We start from the raw sequence: 7,685 nt of genomic DNA, 5'->3' as shown, positions 1-7,685 counted from the left end.
TGTCTGGTTCATTAAGCGTGCTGAAAATAAACGACGTATGTTCTTTATTTCAATACTCTGAAGTAAGTGCAATACTGTGGGGAACAGAGGAAACTGAGAAGTAAAGCAGAGATAAAGAACGGGACTACCTGTAATTGAAATGCACAGGACATATACGGGGTAGAATTATCTGTGGACTTGACTTTTGTTTAAGACTAATCTAATAAAGTTAACCTGTAACCAGCGCCAAGCTTCGGTTTGTTAATTTTTATCTTCGCCAGGGAAAGTGCTACGCCCCTGAATGGACCCCAGCCAGACGCAAACACTGCATGACACTGGCATCACTTATCGTGGCAAACTGCCTTCTAGCTAAGACGTGGAAAATCCTCCCCTGCAATCAGGGATCTTAATGGCAGTACCTCTGGCACATTGCTGCTGTGGGAAAGTATATCATGTCTGGACCACAGATTTGGACCCCATGGATCGTTAGAGATAGCCAGAGCCAACCAAACGCCCCATGATTTAGATCAACTTCACCCTCCTGGCACTACTCCAAATCACAAAATATCCCCCCTGCAGTATTCCAGCAGCCGGTAATGTTCCTTTTTTAACCATATTTGGTAAGCACAGAAAATGCCAAGGAAGAATATGTTTTATGTATTTATATTGAGCAAATAAAATTCCCTGAATAGTATTAAAAAAAACGTAATTAGTCATGGCAAACAGCCTGATGCTCGTCAGTACGACAATGTAAATACTATTACATAAGTGTTGTACAGAACTCACGTTGTTTGAGAGAAACATTACCAAATAAAGGGGTCAATTCAATCAGACAGGAGGGGGGCAAGTTGCCATGGTAACAGTTTGGGACGCCAACAAAGTCATGGCAACTAGCCCCCCTATTCCGTCTTGTTGGGTATTTACATGCACCATGGGTTGCAAAATCGAAGCTTGCTTCAGTCCTAGGGTAGGTGCAATTTTGGCATCACTACTGCGTTATAAGATGCAGCCGCCCACCGCTGGCTAGCCACCCACCTGTTACCTTCCAGGAGCGCTCACTCAAATAGACTGTTCCTCGTCCGCTTGCGTCAGACATCACAAGTACATACAACTCTGAGGTCCTATTCAATTGTGCCCCATGCAATTGTGTGAATGCATGCGGATTCAGTGCGAAAACTTCCCCAGACAGGGGACATCTGCAAATCCGTTCACAAATCACTCACCATCAAATGATTTTTCCTGTCTGTGCAGTCTGTGCGTAGCCCAGGACTTACTCCTACAGTGTGATAGAAACAGGCTGATCGGGACTGGAGCTGGCGTCACACAGCCGCCCTGAAAACGCTTGGGCACACTTGCGTTTTTCCTGACACTCCCAAAAAATGGCTTTACCACCCCCAAACGTCCTCTTCCTGTCAATCAGCCTGCGTTCGCCTAGGGATAAAAAAAAACACAGGATTTTTTTAAAGTCTGCGCATTACGATCCATACGCATGCGCAGTCATTCAATAATCGGCCGATGTGCCATTTCGCACAACAGCGATCAGGTCTGAATTAGGCCCTGAATCAGGCTCTTAGGGGGACATTTACTAAGCAGTGATAAGAGCGGAGAAGTGAGCCAGTGGAAAAGTTGGCCATTGCAACCAATCAGCACTGAAGTAACATCTAGAATTTGCATACTATAAAATTATACAGAGCTGCTGATTGGTTGATGGGGCAACTTCTCCACTGGCTCACTTCTCCGCTCTTATCACTGCTTAGTAAATGTCCCCCTCAATGTCAATTGATTTTTACTTCATCAGGTCCAGTATTTACTGTCATACAGTTCCTCTCGTGTTTGGACCATGAGAGGTGCATTGCTTTGGCAAGATTACAAGCAGTTACAGTATGTAAGCCACCTCTACTTAAGTGTTTTTTTTTCCTGTTGCAAATCAGTGACCGTTTCAGTATTCTGCAGAGAACTTGTAGAAAACAAACACGTCCGGATAGTCACTGGCTGAACGTGAGCATCTGTAATGCTTTACACTTGCTTCTCACCCAGCCTGGTATAAACAACGAAGAATGCGCTCCTCTATGTCATTAGTCTTGCTGAAGCAGAGGTATGAGCCCTCTGGCTTCATCGGGAAAATCATGTTCTGTTTCCCTGTATTCTTATTATATGCTATTTAATTATACTTATTGGCATAGAAAAACAAACAAACAAACAAACAAACAAAAAAATAGATAAAGATTCCCACTTAAATCTATCATGTCTCAACACTCAGCGGCCCTCCTCTGCACACTGCTTCACTGACTCCACCTCCCCTGCAGAATGCAGTATAAAGTGCCTATCATCAAATATAAAAACTTGAATAATCCTCTCTCTCCTAGATCACCAAACTGATTTCTGTCCACACTCTATTTTGTCCTCTCTGCTCCACTGTGATCACCTACTCTCACTCACCACATCCAAGATTTCTCCCGTGCTGCACCCCTCTTCAGGAACTCACTCCCTCGCTCTTTCAGACTTTCTGCAAGACTCCACATCTTCAAACGAGCCTTCAAGACTCACTACTCCATACAAGCCTATAACTCTCTATTCAGCTTCTCTGACCGTACAGCTACCCTCTCTCCCAGTTCATCCTCTTGGTTATCCCCTCCCACATAGACTGAAAGACAGGGCTGTTTCTAGACAATTTGGCTCCCAGTGCGAGCATTAAAAAAATGCGCCCTCCCCCCCATAGACATAAAAAAATGCGCCTCCCCCATAAACATAAAAAACCTATTTTGCGCGTGACAAAGGCACACACGCTCTCTGCAACTGGGCGTGGCCTCGCTAAAATGGGAGTGGCCTTACTAAAATAGGTGAGGCCTAGCGAGAAAAGACTATCTTACACCCCAGTTTTTGACACTGCAACAACAGACCTTGGCCACCACAGGGGCGGGAAAAAACATTCCACTATATTAGGCCCCTTGAACAATGGCCCTCATTCCGAGTTGTTCGCTCGCAAGGCGATTTTAGCAGTATTGCACACGCTAAGCCGCCGCCTACTGGGAGTGAATCTTAGCATCTTAAAATTGCGAACGATGTATTCGCAATATTGCGATTACACACCTCGTAGCAGTTTCTGAGTAGCTCCAGACTTACTCGGCATCTGCGATCAGTTCAGTGCTTGTCGTTCCTGGTTTGACGTCACAAACACACCCAGCGTTCGCCCAGACACTCCTCCATTTCTCCGGCCACTCCTGCGTTTTTTCCGGAAACGGTAGCGTTTTTTCCCACACGCCCATAAAACGGCCTGTTTCCGCCCAGTAACACCCATTTCCTGTCAATCACATTACGATCGCCTGAGCGAAGAAAAAGCCGTGAGTAAAAATCCAAACTTCATAGCAAATATACTTGGCGCAGTCGCAGTGCGGACATTGCGCATGCGCACTAAGCGGAAAAACGCTGCGATGCGAAGAAATTTTCCGAGCGAACGACTCGGAATGACCTCCAATATTAGGCCCCTTGAACGGGTGTAGTATGGTATGCTGGCGGTGGGTGCCCTCCATTTAAGGTATTCGGTCTATTATTATCCGTGAGTGCCGACCTACCTGCATACATTTTATATACATATATACTGTAGATAGATAGATAGATAGATAGATAGATAGATAGATAGATAGATAGATAGATAGATAGATAGAAAATCCTACATGGAGGGAGAGAAAGAGAGAGAGAGACATGGAGAGAGAAAGATGAAGAGATAGACATGGAGAGAGAGAGAGAGAGAGAGAGGGGGTTATATCATCATAAGCAGAATGTTATTGCCCAGGAGAGCAATTATCTGGAGGTCTCCAGGAGGAGGCTGCATTCTCTCTCCGGCTCGGCAGCGGCTCTGCAGGGCTCCCGGGCCGTCACCCACATGTAGGCAATGGTCTGGCAAGAATTAGGCGGCCGTGGGGAGGGGTGGGTAGGTGGGAGGAAGGGGGGATAGGCAGTGACAAGACAGCTGATGCAGGACGGTGTAACTAAAACTTTGTGGGCCCCTGTCATGGCTACCAGCGAGTCCTGGCCTAGGTTTTTTGCATTTACCTGTCTGGCCGACTGTGCAGGCACGCTCCACCCTGTGCCCAGCCACATCACTGTCACCGGAGGTGGTCGGTGGCAGGGCACAGGGTGGAGAGGAGACTGTGTCATGTTGTTGAAGCGATACCCATGACTCTGACCTGGTCTGGCTGTGAGTCAGCTGATTCCTGCAGCCAATCTGGATTCACTTGAGGGTATAAAGCTTCCTGCTTCACAAAGCTCTGGTGCCAGTTCCATAGTCACACAGCAGTGTGAGCATTGCAGCTGTGCTCTCTTAGTGATACTCTAGCCTTTGTTCTGAGTAGCACTGTAGAGACCCTGCTATACAAGCATTATTCCTGTCCATTTACACTCCAGTCTGGCTCCTGCTCGTTTGCACTCCAGGCCAGTTCCAGTCCGGTTACACTTCAGTCCAGATCCAGTATCATCATTCCGGTACAAGCTTGGTCAGCATTCCAGTCCTGTTCCAGCTGGTCAGACCACCAGCCTAAAGTCAAACCTCTCCCGGACATCTAAACCAGGTAACTCAAGCAAGGGGCTGTGACCGGCTCAGTGGGTTCAGCGAAGCCCAAAAGTTCTTTGCGGGGCTTCCTGGTGAAGACCACCAGTGGTGTAAGACTCCGCGCCCCTGTCCTGGGTCTCGTCAACCTCCTGGTACTAGTTCTGCCTATATTCCAGTAATCACCAAGGACTAATTAATTCTAAGCGAAAGCACAATCTCCGGCCTCCCAGCTTCCAGTACAACAATACCCAAAGGACCAGCATCTCTGACACCAGTCCAGAGACATCTGAAATCCAGATTCAGACAGCCCCATAGAAAAATCTTGAAAGCCCGCCACCCCATTGTCACTACAATCCCCCTTAGGGGACCAGGAGAGAGAGAGTGAGGGTATCAGGGGGAAAGAGAGAGGAGAAAAGAAAGAAAGAAAGAAAGAAAGAAAGAAAGAAAGAAAGAAAGAAAGAAAGAAAGAAAGAAAGAAAGAAAGAAAGAAAGAAAGAAAGAAAGAAAGAAAGAAAGGGAGAGATGGGGGTCAAGGAGTGAGAGAAAGAGAGAGAGGGTTTCATGGAAAAAGAAGGAATGAGAGAGGAGAGAGAGAGAGAGTGTAATCCTCTGTGGTGGTAGCTGCCGTGTTACACAGCCTGCAGCCTCAGTAAGCTGCCCAGGTGGGGAACTTTCCAAGTACTCGGAACCCCCCCCCCTGCGTGCGCATATGTTTGGTATGGTATACTGTTTGAGGTCAATAAGACTAGCAAATAGCTTCAGCTAAAGGAGTTTGCCATATACAATGCCATTAAACAACTGATTGAAACAGGAGTGATGCAGACACCAGCAGAGTTTGAAACAAATCCTGTTCTCATTAGTAGAAAAGGGTCATATAGGAAGCAGAGGATGAGCCTATTCAGAACCCTAAGGAAAAACTCAAATTCAACTTTTATTTTTTTCTGTGCTTGATATAGCTGTACAATCAATTGAAGAAAGATTCACACAGATGAATCAAATGAGTCCAGTGTTTGGGTTCTTCTATTGTGTTCACAGTTTACAGACTAGAACAACAAAGCAAATTATGGAAGTTAGAAAAAGCCAGGGGCAACGGCATGATTTCAACGGGGGTCTCCATACTGTATACAGTATATATCTCACACAATTGTTGGGCCAGGGCCAGGTAAATCATGCCATTGGGCTCTGAGGCGAGAGGGCAGGGATCCGATTGTGGTCAGTCAGGGCGGGTAATTCACTTTTGCAGTGAGTTACAGAGAATTGCAAGGCGACTTCAAGGCAACTTGAGCATCTTGGGCCTAATTCAGTAAGGATATTTGCTATCCTTTTCCTAGCATGCTGGGGGCCACCCATCGCAGGGCAAGGCCGCCCAGCATGCTGACCGGCGCCTCCTGCCCCTTGATGAAGCAGAAATTGCAATCACAGAAAAAAGATTAAAAAATAGGCAGCGCTACTAGTGAAGTGATTGGAACTGAACAATGATATAATAGTATAACAATTTATTATATTAAAAACAATAAAACCACTAAAAAATGGTAATTTCTCTCCTCAAAATTATATATAGGTAAAATACATACACCACATTCAGTTAATATATCTGTATGTAATTGGACTGGTGTCTGTTCCTGATTAATATACCCAGGTAAGTCCACTAGTCCCATAGTCGTTAGGTTGGATCAGCACTGTTCGGTTATTGAATATTTACCGGTCACCGATTTAGAGGTGGAAAGGCTTCCATACATGAGAATCCATATTAGAATTGTAATGTTCTCATTTGCAGCGGTGAGTTCTGGAGTTGTCCTCTTGTTACTGCACAGCGGGCTGATGGTGGACCAGGGGTTGGTTCAGACACACAGTGATGGTCACCGAAACTGAAGTGGTGTAGTACTGGGGGGTCCTGACGCGTTTCGCTGCTCCCCAAAAAGTTTTGCCGCTTTATTCCATTCCTTTATCTCATTCCCCCTTTCTCTCTGACCCCTTTTATCTGTCTCTCCCGCCCACTCTCTCTCTCTCTCCCCCCTTTATCTCTTTCTCTCTCCCCACTTCTTCTTTCTCCCCCATACGCAAGTATGCCAGGGAGGGTTAGGATTATGCTGCGGGAGAAGAGGTTAGGGTTAGTCACTAGGTGGTGAAGGTTAGGCTGCAGGAGAGGGAGGTTAGAATTAGGCTGCTGGGGGTTAGGGTTAGGCTGCATGAGTGGAGAGTTATGGTTAGTCTGAGGGAGGGTTAGGGAGAGGGTAAGGGGTAGGGTTACTTTACTTACCAAGAAGTGTTGGGATTCTGACCGTCAGGATGCCGCTGTTGGTATACTAGCCACCGGCATCCTCACGGTCAGGATCTCAGACCCAACCCATAGAGGAGCACATATAGACATAGGCACATAGAGAAATAGGCAGATACGGACGTAGAGGTGCACATACAGACATAGAGGAGCACATACAGATATAGGAACATAAAGACATAGAGGAGCACATATAGACATAGGCACATAGAGAAATAGGCAGATACGGACGTAGAGGTGCACATACAGACATAGAGGAGCACATACAGATATAGGAACATAAAGACATAGAGGAGCACATATAGACATAGGCACATAGAGAAATAGGCAGATACTGACGTAGAGGTGCACATACAGACATAGAGGAGCACATACAGATATAGGAACATAAAGACATAGAGGAGCACATATAGACATAGGTGCATACAGGCAGAGGAGTACATATAGGCATACTGTAGGCACATATTTACACAGAGCTCCAAATTCTAACTTGCCACTTGAATCACTTTCTACCCCTGGATGCTGGTTGCCCCACAACACAGGACACCCCCCTTCACTCACACACACACACACACACACACACACATCACTAGTCACACACCACAGCACTGGTCACACTCCCTGCGGTGGCACACAATAGGCCCTTCATCAATTTCAGCTCCAGGCCCATGTGGACCTTAATGTGGCACTGCCTCCATAGCGAAGCTTTTACAAGATAAAGGTGATTAAAACATACATTTATCTTTAATGATTTAAGAAAGCCATGTTGGTTTCTCTCTGTTGTCAGTAGAACATGAGACTGCACACACACAGTTACTCTGAAATACAGGAGCTTGGCTCTAAATTTGCTAAAGTGAAAGAACAGAAAGAAAAAATCTA

At 46.1% G+C, this 7,685-nt stretch overlaps 1 long non-coding RNA gene across 1 annotated transcript in view; it reads right to left on the bottom strand.

Moving 5' to 3' along the window:
* Positions 1–1,218: 1,218 nt before the first annotated feature.
* Positions 1,219–7,685, bottom strand: part of LOC135056052 (uncharacterized) — a 192,885-nt gene continuing 186,418 nt past the window's right edge. The window contains exon 3 of the long non-coding RNA XR_010243874.1: positions 1,219–1,410. This is a non-coding gene — a long non-coding RNA (uncharacterized LOC135056052). The remainder of the gene's footprint in view (positions 1,411–7,685) is intronic.

Source organism: Pseudophryne corroboree, chromosome 1, assembly GCF_028390025.1.
Source record: "Pseudophryne corroboree isolate aPseCor3 chromosome 1, aPseCor3.hap2, whole genome shotgun sequence".
Lineage (NCBI taxonomy): Eukaryota > Metazoa > Chordata > Amphibia > Anura > Myobatrachidae > Pseudophryne > Pseudophryne corroboree.
The sequence above is the reverse complement of the archived record's forward strand: the minus strand, read 5'-3'. Positions and strand labels throughout refer to the sequence as shown.